The sequence below is a fragment of the Heloderma suspectum genome, chromosome 16 (genome assembly GCF_057233095.1).
Source record: "Heloderma suspectum isolate Gila_16-S chromosome 16, 16-S_ref, whole genome shotgun sequence".
In the NCBI taxonomy this organism is placed as follows: domain Eukaryota; kingdom Metazoa; phylum Chordata; class Lepidosauria; order Squamata; family Helodermatidae; genus Heloderma; species Heloderma suspectum.
The window spans coordinates 11,181,608-11,205,541 of record NC_139473.1 but is presented as its reverse complement, the minus strand read 5'-3'; the positions used below and the strand labels follow the sequence as shown (position 1 = coordinate 11,205,541).

Here is a 23,934-nt window from a genome sequence, read left to right as displayed (position 1 = left end):
AATACTGTATCTATTTTCAGTAATGCCAGCAAAAAGCAACCGGGGGGCCATTTTTCACTAGCGTGATATGCAGAAGTGCATTACTAAAAACAGACATGGCACCCATCTTCACTTGTGACCATACAGGAAGAAAACTAACTCAACATTCATATGAAAACCTTCTTTAGGTTAAGGTATACCAAGTTTATACAAGTATTTTTAAAAACATGGTAACAATATATAACCAGCTCAGTCAATATAATGGGATCAAATTCACAGAAGTTAGTTTTACTGCTTGTCAATTTAAAGATTCAGATCTCTCTGTACAGATGAAAAGACTGGATAAAAAACTGAAGATTGCGGGGGGAAGTAATAGTTTCCCTATTGAGACCCAATATAAGTAAACTGTAAGTTTGAGGAAGAAATTTAACTTTGTACTGAGAAAGAACTTTCAGACTATAGACCGGCACCAGGTATTTAAGTTCAGGAGTGCAATTTGGGAGCCCTTTCAGCTCTCGCTTCCTACCTCCTTCATATTCCTACATCATAATAAAGAAACTGCCTGGGGAAAAGTTGAAAAGCTTGTTTCAGTTTGTTCAAATTTTCAGCTTTCTGAAAGGCCATCATCTTTATATTCAGAAGCTGTGGATCTTTTGGACCTGGTAGCAAGAATTTTTTAGTAATCTTTAATTCTCAAGATTAAAGTAGTTCAAGATGGTTCGTTCATTCATTCATTCATTCATTTATTGCATTTATACCCCGCCTTTTTTCCTCTTGCAAGGAACCCAAGGCGGCTTACATTCTCCTCCTCCTCTCCATTTTATCCTCACAACAACAACCCTGTGAGGTGGGTTGGGCTGAGAGTCTGTGACTGGCCCAAAGTCACCCAGTGAGCTTCCGTGGCCGAGTGGGGACTAGAACCTAGATCTCCCACCTCCTAGTCCAACACTCTTGCCACTACACCACACTGGCTCTACAGTTCCTGCAAAGTGTATTATATATAGTGATGGCACATTATTAGAGATTCTAATATTGTAAAATTGGCTCAATACTTAGATTTGTTATTGATCCTCCTTACTGTACACTATTAAGAGGGATGTTCATTTTCTGATCACTTTTTAAAAAACAAATCTCTTCCATTTCTACAAGGTAATATGGGGTATATGTAACAACTGAATGCCCAAATACAGCCTGCGTTTACCATACTGTTGCTGGTGTGTATATTAAGAGTATTTTTTGTATTATTTGCTAGTTCCAAAGAGGTATATATCCTGAGGTTGCTTTGGGTGCAGCATCTTGCAGGAGCAGTATTAACACTCAGTATATTTGTAATTGTTTTGTTTAAAAATTAAGCGTAGTCTGAAAGCCCACAATGCAACAATCTTGCTAAAGTCAAAGTCTCAAGCCTAATCAGTAATGAAATGGGAAATCGTCTATGAACCCTATTGTATGCCACCTTGATTTCCATGAAAGATAGGTAGTATTCAAAGGCAATATAAATAAAAATTACATTTTTAACAAATATCCAAAACAATATATGTGTTAAATAAAACTACTTTTCTCCCCTCATGGCATCTCAGAGGGCGGCAGATGTAAAAAGAAGCAATGTCTGCAGTCCAATCCTAGGTGTGCAATGCTATCCACACTTCTGAGGAATAACAAGAAGACCTACTGGAAGTAAATATACACAGGATCAGACTGCCTGTTATCTTCACTTTAATCTGTTTAGTTTTAATCTTCACTCCAATAAAAAAGCCATGCTGCCACTTGACTATGCAAAGTGGTACCACATAATTTATTCTATCTCTGTTTCTCTTCAAAACTGGGAACTAATATCCAAGAAGTGAATTACTCTGGAAACGCTGCAGTCTTCCCCAACCTTGTACCCTCCAGATATGTTGGATACTCCCATAATCTCCAGCATGGTCATGCTAACTCAGGATAATGGAAGTTGTACTCCAACACATCAGGAGGGCACCAAGTTAAGAAAGGCTGGCTTACAGAATAATTCCTATTTAAAAGTTTCTCAACGTCAAGCAGAACTCATTCTTCCTCTCTTCTTTTTGAATAAATGCACTCAGGTCCAGGTTGCATGGAACAAACACCCAGGGTTTCTTTAAACCCTAGGTTGCCATGCATGCTGCCCGATCACTTCTGCTGCAAACAGGAATGGCTAAACAACCCAGGCAAACCATGAATTCTGGCTTGCTGGGGAAGAGACAAACCAGAGTTGGAACCGAGGGTTAAACCATGTCACACTAAACAACTCAGGGATGGAGCATCGCCGGGTTGTTTAGCTGTTCCTATCTGCAGTCGGAGCAATTGCTGGTGTACACATTCAGAGTAGTTTACGTATTATGCAAGAGCATGCTTACATGCATACAAGAGCATGCTTGCTTGTTCCCAACAACGCAGGTTGAAAAAGTCCCCAGGTTGTCATTCAGTGTGAACTGGACCTCTTTTTGATGAATGCACATAACAGAAACACAGCCATGGAAAATACATTTGAAATTAGCACGTCAATTTCACTATGTATAGATGGCATCTATAAGTAATCACTAAAGAATTGTGGGGATCTCACTCCTCAAGACAAGAATTCACTCTACAAGCATTCATGGAAGTTTACTTTGAAGCCCTTGCATGTACTCCTTCCTCTTTGCTTTTCATTATGATCCCCATTAAGGCTTCAATGTTCAAAATGACAATAGGATATAATTCCACATACATGACTGCAAGTGCTGCTTTAGATCCCAATTCTACTAGGCACCTAAGTCTTAATATCTTGCAAAATACTATTTATCTGGATTAAAAAAAAAAACAACAGGTACTTACTTTCCCCCTTATTAGTATTCATGCCACACGAGTTAAAGGTCATGCTCACAGGCTGTATTTCACATGTCCTTGAAATATTGACCCCAAACCATGAAGTAGTTAATATGAAAGGTTAAGACAATAGGCAAAACCCTTGGATGATTAAAAATAGATATTAAAGAGCTGCTTTTTATCAGTGGCAATATTATTCTGAGTACCAGTTGCTGGGAAACAAAGATGGGAGGCTATTGCCCTCATGTCCTGCTTGCAGGCTTCCCAGAGGCATTTAGTTGGCTGCTGTGGGAAACAAGATGATGGACTAGATGGACCTCTGGTCTGACCCAGCTGGGCTCTTGTTATGTTCTTAAGGAATATGCATTTAGCCAAGTCACACAATCAGCTTTCCTAAACTGAATGAGTACAGAGAGGAACAACCAAAAATTAAGGGCCACTTTCCCCTTGGCAATCATGGCTATATGGGGATACTCCATCTCCACAAGTCAGAAATACAAGACAGTTCTCTACCCCTATTTGCATGTGTCCCAGCGAGGTCATGATCGATGACTTCCATTTTAAGGCTGCAATCCCAAAACACAGTTACCTGGACAATGGACAGAGTGAGGTTACTTCTGTGTGAACACGCTCAGGACTGCACTGTAAGGCAGTTAACAGCTCCTGAGGTTACATTTGCAGTTTTTAAATATAATGATATGGGCCGTATCATTTAAAATGCAGTAGGGTATATTGTAAACCTATTCTAGGGTGTTGATTGGTTAATCTATAATGCAGATCACATTCTGATCTCCTGATCCTGAGTATTTTGAGAAAAAAGCCAGCTGTGTTTATTTGCATGACCAAGAGAAGAAGCAGCAGCAGCAGAAGGTCCCAGCCCCTCCCCCCCACGCACCCCCCCCTTCTATGAACTTGTGTGTATTAGGAAGGATTGAATGAGCACAATTTCTAGAGTAATAAGCACTTGAGAGTTTAACACATGTTTTAAGAATTTCAGGACCAGCTATTACCAAGGCAGGTTTGATGCCCATTAGATTAAAAGGAAGCCATTTAAAAATCCGCACTGTAATCTGCATGAGCACCATGCAGGTAACGAGAAGAAAAACTAAAAGTCACTAGAAGATGGTAATACAATTTCCAAGATTTAAGATTAGAAATCTTAAGTTCATTTAAGACAACTGATTTTGCAGTATTTCATTTCCTATAATTAGGAGAAATTCACATTACTTAAATTCTGGACAATTCACACATTTCTGCTATTTAGTTATTTATTGCATTTATACCCCGCCTTTTTTCCTCTTGCAAGGAACCCAAGGCGGCTTACATTCTCCTCCTCCTCTCCATTTTATCCTCACAACAACAACCCTGTGAGGTGGGTTGGGCTGAGAGTCTGCGACTGGCCCAAAGTCACCCAGTGAGCTTCCATGGCCGAGTGGAGCTAGAACCTGGATCTCCCAGCTCCTAGTCCAACACTCTTGCCACTACACCACACTGGCTCTAGTCATTTTACTAGTCCCATCTTCCCCTCAATTAGATCACTGCACTAGTACTAAATATCGCAGTTATCCCATATAACTTTGTAAGGAGTAACAGAGAATGCCAATTTGAAGAGGATTTTATTCACCTTTCCCCTCTTCAGAACACCAGGTAGTTAGATCCCACATAGTTCCTTTACCACGGGTTCCCCTAGGATGCTTGGAATCAATCCTGAATCTTACTGCAGTCACTAAAGCTGATTTAATACCAAAGGAGTATAAATCCTAAAAGCAGGAGAAACACTTGTGGTGTCACCTCTAGCAGTAAAACACCAGTGTAAGTAGAACAACCACTTCAATCACTAGTTGGATGTCTTGCTGGCTGACTTTTTTTTAGGTTTTAAGAAGTGATAAATCATAGTGTGTACAATTCTTTCAAGTGAAACAGTAGGAAAAAGCTTCGGCCTTATCAATGGCCACCAAGGTACGACTAGGGAGGAAAAAGGTCTGTTTGTGGATAACAAGTCTTGGGAGCCAGATGCTAAAAGTTGGTGTCTAGTTTAAAGTCACTGAAGAAACAAAACAGATTTGACGAGGCTGTCTATCCTTTCCCTAAGAAGATATTGTTCTCTCCCCCACATCTCTTACTTGAACATGAGCAAACAGTAGTGCTCCTTCCAGTTCAATTCTGTTTCCCTCCCAGCTAACCAAAAGCATCAGTGGCCAATGGGAAATGCCTATCAACCGAGGCAAAGCCACTCAAAAGTGTCCAACCACCTCCAATAACAGAAGCTAAAAAGGATGCCGTCTGCCTGAGAAACTAAGGCAGAGACTTCTTCCAGGTCCATTTCAAGGTGATACTAGCAGTAAATGGTATTAAAGAGTCCTTGAGTTGTTAACTAAACGCAATGCAAGGTAGCACTGTCACTGAATAAACTGCACTAGTAATGAAATAATGCTTTGCCTGACCCTATCTATCCAAAGGTTTTGTTTTTAATTCTATCATGCAATTCTAGCACTACAGTAGCTGCAATAGTTCAGAAGTGATGGCATGGGCCAACTGTCAGTATAATGAGCTGGGTCAAAACCTTGCCAGGATTCAGGGTAGCTAGATAGACAACACAAGCAGAAGCTGTCAAGTTGGTCTTCTGTGCCAATGGCAGTAATAGCATTACGGTTGACAATGAGCAAGTCCCCAGCTGAGGAGGAGACCAGGGATGGACAGCATACAGCCTTCAAGAGAGGTGAATGGGATTAAAGCAGCATGCGAAGCAAGTGAATCTGATGTTGCAGCAAGGCAGCCATTTGGGAAGAGAACTAATTCAATCTGTGCCCCAAAGCATCAAGCATCTGCTTTAAAAAAAAGATAGCCCTCTTTATTCATTACCAGTTAAAAAATGCTCATGCTTGTGTCAAGCTTTATTTGAAAGATCGACAATAGCAGTGGAAAGATGAGGTACTGTCCCTCTTCTCTGGCAAGGAACTCCAGAAAAGGTATGCTTGAGACCAATGTTTTAATTGATGAGTAAGACATACACCTAATTTAGGATGTACTTTTCAGTAAATGGAACAGATTTAGATCTGATTTGTTTTCAACATCAACAAGAAATAGCTCCCCAGCCCTCCCTATGCTGCCTATGTATATGGAAAGGTTTCCCTTGTGCCTCCAACGACCAACCAAGCATCTGGCACGGAATTCAGCGGTCATCCCTTTGATTTTCCTTGGTTACAGCAACAAAGAATGAATTACAAAATCCAATGAAATAAACAGTGCATTTTCAGAACTGGATTGATGGATGGAGCCTACACTGAGGCAAAACCCACAGGACATGCACTCCTATATGATTAGCCCACCTCATCCATATTACGAAGTGCAGCATGCACTCCTCCTGCATGCCACTAAGGTTCACCATGTTACAGCTTTCTCTCATTTCAGAGGGAAGATAACTCCCAATTTTAAATCCACTAGCAATGTCTGTACTATATCAGCTCTCCATGGTACATGACTACATGAGCTGATTGGGTGAGATGAGAGAAGGCCAGTGGTTGATGGAATGTCCTTCTCTGGAGAATATAAGCCTTTGGGCTAGTTGCACTAGATAGCCTTTTGGTGTCTTCAAAGGAAGATTCCACAAAGCCTGATACTGAGTGTACAAACACGACTCTGTCACCAGTTGCAATTCAACTACTTTGTGTCCAAAGCTGGAAGAAGAGCTGGAGCAAAAAGATTTACGTTCTAGCTGCAACCAATCAATATTTTTTATTATCAGGTGATGACTATGAAACTGTTTCCAGGAGGTCACTTGCATGCAATAAAGAGAAAAGACAGGCACCGTAGTCAACTGTAAATAAAATCAGGAAATAAACTTTGATTGCATTAATCACTGATTAAAAATGGGGTATTTTAATCAGAACTGTCCCCTGAGATGGTGCACGTCTAAGACAAACACCTCTTAATTCAGGCATTGCGATATTCTATAGAAGAAAATGTGCATGTTCACATTAATCAAGACCTTCTCTTCATTAAAGATGTACTGGTTACATATACATACTGCCCTTTCTCCAATCCAAGGAGTTCAAAGAGGTGTTTTAGCCACTTGGTGAGGCTGGTAAAGCCAACAGATTATGGCTGAATTCAAACATCACACCCAAATAGAAGTGTAAAATTTCTGTTCTTTTTCTGGAAAAAACAGAAATTGGGGGGGGGGGGGTTGAGATTAGAAAGCTATACTTTTTTTTAATGCATTCTTTACAGATCCAATGTCATTTTGTTAATACATTTTACATTCCTGAAGTATGTATAACTTTGTTTCTAATATTATTATGTTTGGTATATTACATTTAAAAGTATAGTTTCTCCAGACAATAATTACAAGCTTACTAACTGAATTTACTTTTAAATGTTTTTAATTATTGCTTCAAATCCAACTTTAAGAAATCTAGCACCTCTAGCATTTGCAAGTTGTACTGTACTGCTCGTTCTCAGTGTACAGGAATCGTACTAATCCGATAACATACAAGTCTTCTTCCTATTACACAGTTTTTAGATATCATTTTAGACCAGTAAGGGCTGGGTAGCAATATATGAGCACCTTTTGAAAGCATTTATTCATCATTCTAAAAGAAAATATTCATAATTCAAAATGTTTCAACATTTCCCAAAAAAGGCCTGGGGGGGGGGGGGGGAGAGAAAAGAGCCTGGGTTCTTTTCCTTATTCTCCCCACCCCACCCTCCTTTTCACATCTCTACATTAAATAATGATTTATGCTAACCAGATATACAGACAGGCAACCCTGTTTTATTGCTCTTGTCAACTTTTGTTTCTCATCTCAACTATGCAAGTTCACTCATCTCTATAGTGAAGCAGCTTCTGGAGACAGAGCAGTTTTAGCTATGTATGGTCTGTCAATTCAGACATCAGACCAAATCAGTTTGCAAACCCACTTCAAATCACATGTAGTTTTTCACTCGGGTTTCCCAGCTGATCACAGACTATGCTTTGTCAATTCAGGCATCTCACTGAAAAATGGTTAAGCTTCAACCAATGTTGATTTACTTGCCCAAGGCTACCAGTGAGCTCCAAGCAGATCGAGGAGTTGAACCCACATTTCTCACATCCAAGCCCAACACTATAGCCATTGCACCCAGTGATGCGGGTTTTGAATTACAAGATTTTCCGGAAAATGCATAGGAAAATTTTCAGTTTGCATCGGAAAATGTTCTGTTACCCTAGAGCACATATTCTGGCCCACAACTCAAATCATCCCTCACCATTGGCTATGATGGCTATGGGAGCCATAGGCCAAAACATGGGGGGGGCACAAGTTGCCCACTCTTGCCCTAGAAAGATCTAACTTACGATGTTTATTTTACTTGTATTTAGTAAACAAAACTTTGAAATAGCACCCCATATTAATTTTTGTCCCAATAGAGCACAAGTATTTGACCTGAAATATTTGAAGGGGGAAATTAAAAGAACTTAATGTGATTTAAATATATTTTGTAGAATTTTTATTGGAATATATGTCTTTAAATTTTTACAACAGCTTGTACTTTCCTTACATAGTTTACATTTAAGAAAAAAAGATACTGAAAACTGTTGACACACTAATTTTAGCAACCCAAAGAACTGTACCACTCATCTATTTCACTAGAGTTCAACTCTCTTCCACTAAGGTTGTTGGGCACCTTCAGTTTCACTGTCACTATTTATTAGCTCTATTTCATATGTACTTCAATGACATATATGTATTCTGTCACATACTTGCTAGGGATAATCATCTGAAAAACAGTAATTACAACTTTGAAACTGCCAAGCTTCCCGTCTATTGTTTTTGCAATTGGCATACATTCATTTTTACTGACGAACTTATGAAAAGGAAAAATTTTCCGCAGAAAAATAAACTACTGGAAAAAAATTCTGCCCCACATCATTAATTGCACCACAGTAACTCTTAAACAGCTCTGAGAGAGAATCTGTTTTAAGTCCACAATACAGACACACCTTCAAGCACCTTCTCAGCACTTGCTAAGAGTTGAGTGCTGTTTCCAGTCTCCACCAACAAACACTTTGGAAGTGAGAATTATGGAAAGCAGAGAATGGTTGATTCAGCTGAACAGAAATTCAGCATTATTTAAGATAGTAGGGTCAACATTTCTATAAAGTGACAAAACAGAACAGAATAGAAATTTGGCGTCCCAGAAACAATGGTTTCAAAGAAGCCTGGAGCACCAGTAAGTGGTGCCCTCAGAAAGTATTTGTTTTTTGTTATCAGGCATAATAAGATTAAATAAGTCTTGGTTAGTTAAACTGAGAATGCACCAAGTTTTAGGATTGTTAAAACAGCTAGTCCATTAATTGCATGGCACCATTTAAAAGAAAAACACACCATTGAGAGTATCCAACTTCTGAGATTGTAAACCTTTTGCTTATCGAATATGGCGACATGCTTAATACCATAATCTTAATTGTGGTATAATTACCCCAAAAGCACTGCAAGATTTTTTTTTTATAGAATGGATATAATTGTTAAATAGCGTTTGTTTGGAATAGAGTCTGCAGTACTTACACTGACAGACATCGTATGAACTGCTAATGTTGACTGAAATCAACGTAGAATGTAATGGCTGAAAATATATTGCCGCTGAAAATACACTGTGTATATGGTAAGGTGACAAATCGATTTATTGGGGACATTACTCCGCTGAAGGAGTGATTAAATGGTCTGTAGGATAACTGGACAAAATGTTCTTAATGGGGAGGATAAAAATCAGCTAAAATCTAATTTAAATTGTTTTTTATTTTTGATTTCAGTTATACTAAAAATAATCTTGTTCAAAAGGAAGTATGAATTTAATAGAAACATGCTAAGATGCTATGACTGTAGACTCTTAAAACCGAGTCATGGCCAGAGCGTTGAGGCTTACTTTTGTATAAACATAATTTGTGTAATTACTTTGGGCTTTCTACTGGACTTGGTGACTACCAAATCATCACAGATACTACATTCCAAGAGATGTCATCAAGTATCTCACTGCCGGGGAACATGGGTGGGAGGGTGCTGTTGCACCCGTGTCCTGCTTGTGGGTTCCTGGTCGACAGCTGCTTGGCCACTGTGAACGGAATGCTGGACTAGATGGAACTTTGGTCTGATCCAGCAGGACTGTTCTTACGTTCTTATCAGAATTACCCATGGAACCCATATGAATGATTCCTGTATGCCTATTTTATGCTCTCTGACTATTTCAGTTATGCAGTGTGTCTACTTCTCGAATTATGAATATTTATGACTGGGATGGAACACAGGAAGCTGCTGTATACCAAGTCAAACCATTGGTCCATCTAACCTAGTACTGTCAACACTGACTGGCAGCAGCTCTCCAGGGTTTCAGGCAGGTTTCTTTCCTTGTCCTACCTGGAGACGCTGGGAATTGAACCTGGGACCTTCTGCATGCAAAGCAAGTGCTCTGTCACACTGACATATGGCCCTCCCTACCGACTGATTTAAATCAGCAAGCGGAAAAGCTGAGTTTAAATCATTGATTTAAATCAAGTTTCCCATTTAAACTTGTTCATGTATTTCCTGAACAATGGTGCAGATCTGACCACTCAGCCATGTTAATTTACAACTGAACACAGTATTATTTGCACTTTCATTCTTTAAAGCAGGTTCTGCATTTCACTGTCTTACTGTATATATTTTGCATGCTTTCCTATTTAACCTGTAGCAGTTAAAATACGCCTGTATAGGGTCTTTCTTATGACCAGTACCTATGATAGTTTGAGGTTAAAAGCACATCCTATATATGTCTCCTTAGAAATACGTTCCATTGAGTTCAATGGGGCTTGCTCCCAGATCAGTGTGTACAGGACTGCAGTCTGAATATGGGAATACAGGACGACGCACACTGGACAATTTTGTCTTCTCTTGCTTTTTCCGGTGTTGCTCCTTTCTACTTCACTCCGTCTTGGCCCACCCTTGCTCGCACAAAAACGAAGTAGTAAACAAAATGAAAAGCCCATGACTGATAGTTCAAAGCAAGATTTGATAATTACTGAGCAGGAAAAAAAATCTAATTTAATTTTGTAAATATCTGTTTTGTATTTAAGTATCCATTTTTATATCTTTTGTTTTCCTTTGGTCTTAGCTAACTCCTCTACCTTGCTTGGACCAACTCTACCACCATGTAAGCACAGAACAACAAGCCTGTTCTTTTTACGTGTAACCTTAGTCAGGAAAACTGAAATCCCAGAACTTTCAAGAAACATGAGCTCGTAGTTAAGCTGAACAGAGCTATTTTCATGATATAAAAAACTGAAATGAATGCCCATGTTTGATTGGGAGATAACTTCATTTTATGAGACTGAGTGTAGGTTTAGCATGTTTATGAGGAGATTTAATTGTAACTATGCTATTTTTTAAGTTGGAGAGAAATTTAGTATTTATGGCGTTCTTAAAAAACTTTTTAAGTGTTTTAATTTTTTAAAAAACTATCTTAAAAACACTGATATTTATCCACCCTGTTTATGACTACCAAATAGCATGGATACTTCATCTCACAGAGAAATTCTTTCGCCCATTAACTACCAGCTCTTCTTCTGGAAGAGTTCTGAACACTTATTTCTGTGATGCCTAAGACTGGATTGAACATACTTTGTTCAATGGGATTTGCTTTCAAAAGTGTGCATATGACTGTGCACTTCACCTTCAAGTATGTGATCTTGCTTAATGTGCTTGAATGTGTGTACAGCGAGACAAAAATCTATCTTGTCTAAACAAATATAATCCTGGGATTGGATCCAGATTTAAGCTGGAACCATGGCACTGGCGAAAGTAGATTTACCTGCCCCTCTGTCCCTAAAAATGCTACACAGAAACAGGAGACCCTGCTGAATGGGGTGAGCTGTGGAGGGGAGATCCCCAAGGCCGAGGGACCTTCCATGAGCAGAGGCCTTCCTCTCTAGGAAGGCAGATCCTATATCCCATCGGACTGCAAAAGATACATGAGCAACATGACCAAAGGTTTTTGATTGCAAACCTATAAAAATTAATTTAGTACCAACCAATATGTTTCAATTGTTAGAGCAGGTAGTTTATAGGCATGCCTGTTCAAGACACATTAATTTCAAACTTTAATTTCAAATGGGAAACGTGATTTAAAATCAGTGATTTGATTGCTTTGATGCAAGTTAGTCTACCCTACCTTTTTAATAGGTAAATGCAATATAAAATTACTATTCTGGCAATACAGAATTTACCATGTAAATGGACTAACATTAGATTCTTAGTTGTACATTTGTTTTGAAAGACAGTATATTGTCAGTGAGCAACCTTAACAGTAACAGCTATTAAACTTCCAGCAAGCCTTTAATTTTCCTCTTACATGAAGTAGACAGTTGACTAGGTTAGGTGCAACATGAGCCAAACAATGTCTCATCTGAAACCCCACCTTAATTATAAAATGCTATATATTAGCCACTAATGCTTGCCCAGCCTGGATTATTGCAACTCACAACTTATTTACTTCCAAACCTAGAACGTAAATAGACTAACTCATCCAGTCTTAGACCATTTAAGACACACTGTTCTATGCCAATTTACTGAAGGGCCTATTAGTCTTCAAATGGAGTGCTTTAGAGTAAACATCCTCTGGCTTGTTTTACAGTTGACATAGTAGGATTCCAACTACTAGCAGCCCACAAGGTAACAGGATAGGCCGTGTATTTTATTCTGCCTTATTACTACCATCTTCTCCTTCTCATTAGGGCCCACTTGGCTCATAATATATTTTACTCCTACCCATGAGTTTAGCCTTGACATTGTCAACATACCTGCATTTCAGCGTTTTTTTAAGTTATATTTTTAAAAATTATCCCACCCACCTCCAAGGAGTTAAGGAAGACATAGATGATGTTTCCTCCCCCATTCTACCCTCACAACCACCCTGTGCAGTACATTAGACCAATCATTTTCTTTAGCCTAAGATCACTCTGGTAAAACTTCATGGCTGAGCAAGGATCTGAACCTGGGACTTCCCATTCAAAGTCCAACACTTTAATTGAGCCAACAGATTATCCAAAGGAACAATTATCTTTTAAAAGAATGATACTTGCAATCTAAACCCAAGTTGCAAAATTTCTCTGGAAGACAAAAGCAAAGCCTCTTACAGCAGAACTTGGGGGTTGGACTCGATGGCCTTATAGGCCCCTTCCAACCCTACTATTCTAGAAACCATGGAGATGCTAACCTCTTTTAGAGCTAAGACAAGTAGAAGATTCATAACTGACAACTATGTTTGGAGTTGTCCATCGTGAAGAAACTGGAAGTACAATCGAGCACCAAAGCTATACATAAAAATCATTACAAGTTAACCACAGAGGAAAAGGGCAGTTTAAAGCCAATATTTAAGAGAATATTTCTCGTACATATACAAGTTATGCCAAAATCCCAACCTGCAGTACATACTTATAAATGCTAGTAATAAATGACTACTGGTATCCATACTGAATGGCACCTTTGTCATATGCCAAATACATGGCACAGAAATTAAGGAGGTAGGGAAGCCAGTAACTATCCCAAAAGGAGAGTGAAATGAACAGGGATCAAGAATGTAAACTTAAGAAAATGGTGCAAAGGGAAGAAAGTCATATTCAACTTGAGCCCGATTCCTATTCTCTAATAAACCATAACTCGCTCTATCAACACTTAAGAGTTCTTACAATCTTAGTAAGTCTCACTATGTTCAGTGGAGCTTACTACCTGGAATACAGTGAGACTTACTTCTATCTGCATTACGTGGCATCCATATGAAATCTTACAGAAAGAGCAGGAGGACATCAGACATGGAACAGCACTTCCTAAGGGAAATCGGGTGCAACTTTAACCTACTCACAAAATAAAGCACCTCTACATTGAGTCCTAAACCCTTCTGATTCCTGGGTTATCGTAAAGAGAAAATGTATGACATTCTAACCCAAGAGTGAGTATATTAAAAACCCAGCTATGGGCTTCACAACATATTAAATATGTACCAATAAGGCCAGAGGTAAGTCAGTACAATCAACAGTGAAACCATTTTTAGTTTTTGTGAACCGCCCAGAGAGCTTCGGCTATTGGGCGGTATAGAAATGAAATAAATAAAAATAAATAAATAAAAACCATAGAAGAATGCCAGTAAACTAAAAACAAAATAAATTGCCAATAAGCCTTGGAGATGGGAGGAGAAGGTAGATTTAACAGTTAAAGGCATGTGCTGGTGTATATGAAAGACAGAGAACACATGATAGAGTATCATCTAAAGAAAGCCAGGTGGAGCAGAGGAACAATGTGTAAGTAACTGATACCAAAAATGGAGATGGAAGACTTTTCTGAGTGGATCCATGATCATATTAACTCCTATTTCTTTCTTTCATGTATACATTGTGTTGCTCTGTTAAGCAAGAGCATTCAGGGTCAACCCAAATCTCAAGGTCAATGTGTTTGGCTAATTTAGCACTCTGGAGAGCTGTTGTATGATGGGCAACCTAGCAAACTAAGGACTCCCTGGTCTGAAGAAATGCAAAAGACATCGATCAGTAGGCATTCTGCAACAGAAATTCTACAAATTACATACTGAGCAGTTTAATCCACACCCTACATTGATAAGAATCAAATTATTGTGCTTTGTCTGATACAATCTATGTATTTTCACCCTTGTTAAGAATTGGATTTGCCATGACAAAGATTGAATTTCAATGAGAACACTGCCATCCTTCATTAGATAACTGTAAGGAAGGAGGAAACATCGTGTTTACCATTTCATCAAAGTATTTTCTATATCCTTTGTCCTGCATTTTTACTGTGCTCTTTTAAAACAAGTGAAAGAGAACAATTACCAAACCACTTAAAATGTATCATCGCAACTGAATAACCATGCTGAATTTGATGGGTAACTCTGCAGCTCTCCTGCCTACAAGCTGAATGAACAAATGAAGGCAGCAATCCATACTATGGATATTTTACACGTACTATTTGTATAAATCTCTCACGTAGTCATATCAAGATCGTTAACTTACACTAATTTCCTCAAAATAAGGTCAACAAGTGAAAATCTATGTCATTCTTTGAGAGAAATAATCAGACAAAAATCCTTGCTTTCCAACAGTGACTGGTCACTTTACTGCTAGACAAATCAAGATCCACCCTGCAAGGGAGGGAGGGGGAAATAAATAAATACAGGAATACTACATTCGCTTGATTTCTGCATCACTAGACTTCTCCCTACAGAACAGACTTCATTGTTACTGCAATTACTATTCCCTCCACCCTGGCAAAAACACAAGCAGAAGGGGGGGGGGGTGCTATGAAAAGGGTAATCTAGCTGTTTCACAGCTTCTGCCTTACTCCACCCAGTTTCTCCTCTGTTCAATGGCTGTACTCACCCTCAATAAACACGATCCACAACAGCACACAAAAACATCCCTGACAGAACTAGGTATCTGTGGAAAAAGCTTTTGTTAAATTGTTTTCTTTGTTCAGGATCTCGGTTTATTTCAGGGGTATTTAGAACCATATTCAATATAGCTGGATTTTTTTTATTTTAAAAGCCTCTCCCCCTCTCTTGACCGATAGTTCAATGGTGCACAATCATTTAATGAATTATAAATCTGAGAATACAGACTATTCCACCACCACCACCACCACCCCCCCCACACACACACACTAGTGCAGTCCATAAATGACATTTGCACAGTACAGAATTCCAGGGTAGGAAATGAATATGCAAACAGGTTAATGTCCCTAAATATGGGGAGGGGGTTTCTTTTTTCGGGGGGGGGTGAGAATGCTGAAGTTAGCAGCTTTCACTAATCAAACACTCACTGGCTAGGAAATTCATTGCAAAATTATTTGACCTGCAACAACCAAGCCTACTGCAGCATTATCAGGATTTTTTTAACCAATACTACTAAGGCAAAGGGAGTGTGACATTACAAATGCTGACTGAGTGCAGCATCTTCCCCCACCAGTACTCCCACAAACCCACATAAAAGTGAGCCACCCCAACTTTTTCAGAGGTCAACAACATAAAGAGATTCCACAAACTTAACGGTTAAAATAAAAGCTGCATTCTGAACAAGCATGATAATAGGAAGGGGTTCCTTACCAGCATTTTTACCTTCTCACCTTCTTCCCATCCACCCTTTTTTTTAAAAGGCAATTTCATCACTAAGCTATCAGCTACTAGGTACTACCTACACACACACACACACCCCAACCACACACGTGGAATCTGATCTCCCTACCCTTCGTTTTCCATCACATCCTCCTCCTCCCATTTTTGCTGCAGCTCATTTTGAAGGTCTGAGCCACCTCCTATCAAGGATTTTTCTTACTCAGTCACTGCAGGGATATGGGTGGGAAAAGGCCTCTTAACAGAAGACCAGATTAGAGCTGCCAGACATCTCTTTATTTTGAGGTCTACAGGTCCCTTGTTTTAGCGATCCAACACCCTAACACTGCTTTTTTATTCATTTGTTTTAACCAAACTGGTAGGCCACATTGTTTGTTTGGCAATCTGTTCCCCTCCTGCCTTTGTGGACAGCGAGAATAAAGACAAGAGAAGCATGGAGGGGGGGAATAGGATCTACACTACACCCTCTCTCAATCTGACCGCCCCATCTTTATTTCTAGGCCTTTATTAGGGTCACCATTACTACAACTTCCTCCACCCTCATTTCTTGCTAAGTCACCAGGAGAGAACCACACCAGGGAATGCAGATGGTCAAGTAAGGGAGGCAGTGATAAAAACAGAGATGCTGAGAAACAAGGAGCCAAGCTGGGAGACAAAGCTTACAGACACATTGGGCTGAAAAATTAACAGGGTATGTGGAGGTGGGAAGTAGGAAGGCGAGAACAGATTATCAGCTATCAAACTATGGAGCTGGAGCACTGGGAGTGGAAGATGCAGGGAAATAAGATTGTGTGACAAGGGACACAGTTTAAGGAAGTGTGGGTCTGGCTATGTGGGGGTTTACAGAAAGTTAGAGCAACACAAGCAGGCAGAGAGACTAGGCTGAAGAATAAAGGGCTAGTAAGGAAAGAATATAGATATACTAGCTTGAGCAAGCTGGGAAGAGGACTCTCAGCTATGATGGAGGTATATGTTGGAGAGCAAGAGGAGCTCTTGCTGTGTATTGCTGCAGAAAACCAGATTCTAGATGCTAGGAGCTCTGACAGGATGGGAGCAAGAGCTGGCCTGGAGAGCAAAGTGCCTTAAGCAGGCCAGCATGATGAGGTTTCAGAGTGACAAAGCAGATGTAAGGAGCTCCGAGCAGAGGATGCAGAGAGAGGATGTGGGGGTGGGGAAGCAATGGGGAACCAATAAATTAGGCTCAAAAAGATGGAATGAGGGTGGGGAATACAGAGAGTGAAGGGTGGAAGAGGACCATTCACTTGTCTAGCAAACTAGAAAGAGAAAGGAGATAAAGAGGCGTGTATGGTGGAGATGGGTGAAATGCAGTGAGGCAGGGTTATAAGGTGGAGATGCTATAGTATAGTTCAGGGACTGACAAAAATCAGGGTAAATGCATCACAGCCATCTGGCCTGGAGTGAAGGATAGGAGGGGGGGTTCTAAGAAGTCAGAGAATGGGTGGAACATTAAAACAGAGGTGTAAGAACATCTCCCCTCCCTCCAATGGAAAATCACATATAGCCTTTAATGGGGGTATATCATGTTCACCAGTAGAAGAGGATGTAGCGAAAAAGGGCATTTCACCTCAGGTGAGAAGCCATTTACATCCTAGATCTGCAAGGAATCTTGAGAGACAAGGGGCAGCTATGCCTTCCATTAGAATGGGTAATTTGTACATACACACACACGCAAAGGGAAGAGAGATAGGAAGAAAGAGAGACCCTTTCACATACCATTAGAGGGTGAGGAAGTGTCACCTATCAGAGGGGTGTGGAAGGTGAGAAGCAAGAGGCAGCTTTACCCCCATTAGAGTTACTTACCCCCTCCCGCCCCCACCGCCCATTAAAAGGGATGGGGAGGTAGGATGAAAGAGAGAAAATAATCTTTATCCCATTAGAGGCTGAAAAGGGGTCATCTTTGAGAGGGGGGAGGAAATACCCATCCTAAAGGGGAAATAAAAAGTAGATATAACCCGTTTTGGATGCGAGGCTGTTGGGGTGGATAAGAGGGGAAAGAAGAGCTGTAGGGCAGTGAAATATGTGGGGGCACCTGTGTGTAGGGTGGGTAAATGAGAAGAAAAGACATGCAAGGGCTATGGAAGGAGGTGGGGAGAAAACAGGCTCCTGTGTGATGGGTGGAAGAATAAGAGGGAAGAGAATGTGGAGGATAAATGGAGGAAGAGGCTGGGGAAAGCATGACCGTGTGTGCACAGCAGGGAGGAATGAGCGAGGGAAGATGTATACAAGTGTCTGTGTGTGGGGTGGGCAAATGAAGGGAGAAGAGGCTGGATGAGGAAGGAATGATGTGCATGGGGTGGGTGAATGGGAAAGGAGAGAAGGAGAGATGTGTGTAGGGGGGTGCCTGAATGGGAGAGAAGGTGAGATGGGCAGGGGGGTGCCTGAATGGGAGACGGCAAGATGTGTGTAGGGTGGGTGAATGGGAGAGGAGAGATGTGGGGGGAGGACCTGAATGAGACAGGAGAGAAGGCAAGTTGTGTGCGGGGTGGGTGAATGGGAGAGAAGGCGAGTTGTGTGTATGGTAACTGAATAGGAGGGAGAAGAGACTGAAGCAGGAAGGAAAGATGGGGAGAAGGAGAGCATATCCATTACCCTCACTTAAAGTCCCCAAGCCGTCTTCCACACCACCCAGCACCACTTTTCCTGCCTAGTCACCCAAGGAGAAGAAGGAAAGAGAGGACAAGTCAAGATGTGGAGGGTGGGGAGAAAGAGACGCTAAAGCAAGGAAGGCCATAAAAGGGGGGGGGGCGATTAAAGGAGAAAAGGAACAGCAGAGAAGGACAGAAAAGGGTGGGGGAAGAGACTGAAGAAGAAAAAGAATAACAGAGAAGTCCAGAAAAAGGGGGGGGGGGTTAAGGAGAAAAAGAGCAGAGAAAGCCAGAAAAGGGGAAGGGGAGATTGAAGGAGAAAAAGAATAGCAGAGAAAGCCAGAAAAGGGGGGGGGGGGTTAAGGAGAAAAAGAATAGCAGGGAACTCAAGAAAAGGGGGGGGTTTAAGGAGAAAAATAGCAGAGAACGCCAGAAAAGGGGGGGGTTAAGGAGAAAAATAGCAGAGAAAGCCAGAAAAGGGGGGGGGATTTAAGGAGAAAAAGAATAGCGGGGAACTCAAGAAAAGGGGGGGGATTTAAGGAGAAAAATAGCAGAGAACGCCAGAAAAGGGGGGGGGTTAAGGAGAAAAATAGCAGAGAACGCCAGAAAAGGGGGGGGGATTTAAGGAGAAAAACAGCAGAGAAAGCTAGAAGGGGGGGGTTAAGGAGAAAAAAGAATAGCAGAGAAGGCCAGAAGCGGGGGGGGGGGGATTGGAGAAAAATAGCAGAGAAGGCCAGAAGCGGTGGGGGGGGGGGAATTGGAGAAAGATAGCAGAGAAGGCCAGAAGCGGGAGGGGGGGATAGCAGAGAAGGCCAGAAGGGGGGGGGGTGGAGAAAAATAGCAGAGAAGGCCAGGAAGGGGGGGGGGCTGAAGGAGAAAAAGGAACAGCAGAGAAGACCATAAAAAAAGAGGGGGAAAGACTGAAGGAGCAAAAGAATGGGGAAAGAGAAGGCACGAGAGAGAGAGAGAGAGAGAGAGAGAGACGTGTGCGATGGGGGCAGACCCCCCCCCCAGCCATGATGCTGCTGCGGGGGGGGAGGCACCTTCCCCCCCTCCCTCCCTCCCTCCCTCCCTCTCCCCTTCCCCCCCTCCCTCTCTCTCTCTCCCCTTCCCCCCTCCCTCTCTCTCCATCAACGGGCGCGGCGGCCATTTTGAGAGCGAGCTGGAAAGCAGCAGGCAGGGAGGGGCAGGCAGGGAGGGGGCGGAGGAGGCCTACCTCCTCCCCCCCTCCCCCTCCCCCTCCCCCCCCCCGGCACAGGGGGCGCCGACCACGCGGCGCCCACACCCTCGCTCGCCCCGCACCCTCCCCGCGGGGCGGCGCGCCGGCTTACCCGAGCCTCCGAGGCCGCTCCCATCCACCGGGCGCGAGGGCGGCGGCGGCGGCGGCTTCGCCCGCGTGAGGGGAAGCGGCGCAGCCGGGCGGCGGCGGCTCGGCCACGCCAGAGGAGGGCTGTCGCCCCCTCCCCGTTGCCGGCTCGTGTGGAGAAAGAAGATGGTGGAAGCCCCGGGCGGCGGCGGGGCGGAGCGGGGCAAGGGCGGCGGCGCGGACGGACCGGCCGACCTCCTCCTCTGCCTTCTCCGCGCGGGGGCGGCGCGGCCGCCTTGCCCGCCCCGGTCTCGTCAGCGGCGCCCCGGCCGCCAGGAAGGGAGGAGGAGGCGGGGAGCGGCGGCGGCGGCGGCGGCGAGCGAGGCGAGGGAGGGAGCAGGCTCGGCCCGCGTCGAGCACTGCGCATGTGCGGGGAGGGGAGGGCGCAGGAGCCCGGAGACCATCTTGGGGGAGGCTAAAGCTCGCCGCCTCCCGGCGTGCACTGCGGCGGCGGCAACCCGGACTCAACTCCCGGCGTGCACCGCGGCCGATTTACCTCAGGCCGCCTCCGCCCCTCGGCAGCTCTGCGTTCGCGAGGAGCGTCGGCCTGCCGCGGTCGTGCCGCTAAAAGGCGGGCCGCGCGCGGCGCGGGGCACGATCCTGCCCCTTGCGCGCACGGGGCGGAGTCCCTGCGCCCTCGTCGCCCAGCGCGCAGCCGCGGGGCCCCGCATGCTCCCCGTCGCCCCTCATGTTCTTCAGTTCGTTACTTGAAGGAATAGTTCGATACCGCCTTTTTGGGGGCCCTGTGACAGCCCCCAGGGCGGTTCACAACTATTTATATTTATATATATATATTTATATATATATATATATATTTGATTTTCCTTTGAAAGGAATTCCATGCGTCCTCCTCTCCCACACACAAAGCCAGTTTCCCTCATGTTTCTTATCGCCCCTCATTTCCTTCAGTTCTTCGTTACTTGAAGGAATATCGGGATACCGCCTTTTTGGGGGCCCTGTGACAGCCCCCAGGGCGGTTCACAACTCTTTCTCTCTCTCTCTCTCTCTCTCTCTATATATATATATATATATATATGATTTTCCTTTGAAAGGAATTCCATGCGTCCTCCTCTCCCACACACACAGCCACGGTTTCCCTCATGTTTCTTGCCGCCCGTCATTTCCTTCAGTTCTTCTTTACTTGAAGGAATATTGGGATACCGCCTTTTGGGGGGCCCTGTGATGGCCCCCAAGGCAGTTCGCAACTCTCTCTCTCTCTCTCTCTCTCTCTCTATATATATATATATGATTTTCATTTGAGAGGAATCCATGTGTCCTCTCACACACAAAACCAGAGTTTCCCGCATGTTCACCATCGCCCCTCATTTTCTTCAGTTCGTTACTTGAAGGAATATTTGGATACCGCCTTTTTGGGGCCCCTGTGACAGCTCCCAGGGTGGTTCACAACTATATATATATATATATATAATTTTCCTTTGAAAGGAATCCATACGTCCTCCTCTCCCACACGCACAGCCACGGTTTCCCTCATGTTTCTTGCCGCCCGTCATTTCCTTCAGTTCTTTACTTGAAGGAATATTGGGATACCGCCTTTTGGGGGGCCCTGTGATGGCCCCCAAGGCAGTTCGCAACTCTCTCTCTCTCTCTCTCTATATATATATATGATTTTCATTTGAGAGGAATCCATGTGTCCTCTCTCACACACAAAACCAGAGTTTCCCGCATGTTCACCATCGCCCCTCATTTTCTTCAGTTCGTTACTTGAAGGAATATTTGGATACCGCCTTTTGGGGGGCCCTGTGACAGCCCCCAGGGCGGTTCACAACTCTCTCTCTCTATATATATATATATATATGATTTTCCTTTGAAAGGAATCCATACGTCCTCCTCTCCCACACACACAGCCACGGTTTCCCTCATGTTTCTTGCCGCCCGTCATTTCCTTCAGTTCTTCGTTACTTGAAGGAATATCGGGATACCGCCTTTTGGGGGGCCCTGTGACGGCCCCCAAGGCAGTTCGCAACTATATATATATATATATATATATGATTTTCATTTGAGAGGAATCCATGTGTCCTCTCTCACACACAAAACCAGAGGTTCCCTCATGTTCACCATCGCCCCACATTTTCTTTAGTTCGTTACTTGAAGGAATATTTGGATACCGCCTTTTTGGGGGCCCTGTGACAGCTCCCAGGGCGGTTCACAACTCTCTCTCTCTCTATATATATATAATTATTTTCCTTTGAAAGGAATCCATACGTCCTCCTATCCCACACATACAGCCACGGTTTCCTTCATGTTTCTTGCCGCCCATCATTTCCTTCAGTTCTTTCTTTACTTGAACGAATATCGGGATACCGCCTTTTGGGGGGCCCTGTGACGGCCCCCAAGGCAGTTCGCAACTATATATATATATATGATTTTCATTTGAGAGGAATCCATGTGTCCTCTCTCACACACAAAACCAGAGTTTCCCGCATGTTCACCATCGCCCCTCATTTTCTTCAGTTCGTTACTTGAAGGAATATTTGGATACCGCCTTTTTGGGGGCCCTGTGACAGCCCCCAGGGCGGTTCACAACTCTTTCTCTCTCTCTCTCTCTCTATATATATATATATATATATGATTTTCCTTTGAAAGGAATCCATACGTCCTCCTCTCCCACACACACAGCCACGGTTTCCCTCATGTTTCTTGCCGCCCATCATTTCCTTCAGTTCTTCTTTACTTGAAGGAATATCGGGATACTGCCTTTTGGGCGGCCCTGTGACGGCCCCCAAGGCAGTTCGCAACTGTATATCTCTCTCTCTCTCTCTATATATATATATATATATGATTTTCATTTGAGAGGAATCCATGTGTCCTCTCCCGCACACAAAACCAGAGTTTCCCTCATGTTCACCATCGCCCCTCATTTTCTTCAGTTCATTACTTGAAGGAATATTTGGATACCGCCTTTTTGGGGGCCCTGTGACAGCTCCCAGGGCGGTTCACAACTATATATATATATATATATATATATATATATATGATTTTCCTTTGAAAGGAATCCATACGTCCTCCTCTCCCATACGCACAGCCACGGTTTCCCTCATGTTTCTTGCCGCCCGTCATTTCCTTCAGTTCTTTACTTGAAGGAATATTTGGGTACCGCCTTTTGGGGGGCCCTGTGACGGCCCCCAAGGCAGTTCGCAACTCTCTCTCTCTCTCTCTCTCTATATATATATATATATATATATATATGATTTTCATTTGAAAGGAATCCATGTGTCCTCTCCCGCACACAAAACCAGTTTCCCTCATGTTCACCATCGCCCCTCATTTTCTTCAGTTCGTTACTTGAAGGAATATTTGGATACCGCCTTTTTTTGGCCCCTGTGACAAGCCGCCTAGGCGGTTCACAACTATATATATATATATATATATATATATATGATTTTCCTTTGAAAGGAATCCATGTGTCCTCTCCCACACACAAAGCCAGTTTCCCTCATGTTTCTTATCGCCCGTCATTTCCTTCAGTTCTTTCTTTACTTGAAGGAATATTTGGGTACCGCCTTTTTGGGGCCCCTGTGACGGCCCCCAAGGCAGCTCACAAGTATATCTATCTATATATACATAGATAGATAATGATTTTCATTTGAGAAGAATCCATGCGTCTTTCTCTCCCACACACAAAGCCAGTTTCCATCATGTTTCTTATCGCCCCTCATTTCCTTCAGTTCCTTCTTTACTTCAAGGAATATTTGGATACCGCCTTTTTTTGGCCCTTATGGCAGCCCCCAAGGCGGCTCACAACTATATATATATATATATTCATTGAACATTGCAGAACCCTTTTTTGACTGATTGCCTTATCTATAGGAGGCACAACTGTGCCTCCAATTATATATGTGTGTGTGTGTGTATGTGTGTGTGTGTGTGTATATATATATATATATATATATAAAACATTTCCTATATTTCTATACCGCCCCATAGCCAAAGCTCTCTGGGCATTTCACAAAAAATAAAAAACCATTAAAATGTGTTATATAAAGTATAAAACCA

General features: G+C 42.7%; 1 protein-coding gene across 2 annotated transcripts in view; it reads right to left on the bottom strand.

Annotated features, from left to right (window-relative positions):
* Nucleotides 1-20,278, bottom strand: part of PAFAH1B1 (platelet activating factor acetylhydrolase 1b regulatory subunit 1) — a 69,962-nt gene extending 49,684 nt beyond the window's left edge. The window contains exons 1-2 of one of the 2 annotated variants that reach the window (XM_084822543.1): nt 19,886-20,173; nt 15,200-15,256 (exon numbers count right to left, since the gene is read on the bottom strand). The gene's annotated coding sequence lies outside the window, so the exon portion shown is untranslated. Of the gene's footprint in view, nt 1-15,199; nt 15,257-19,885 lie in introns of both variants that reach the window. The other variant, XM_084822542.1, reaches the window with a different exon arrangement.
* Nucleotides 20,279-23,934: the final 3,656 nt, after the last annotated feature.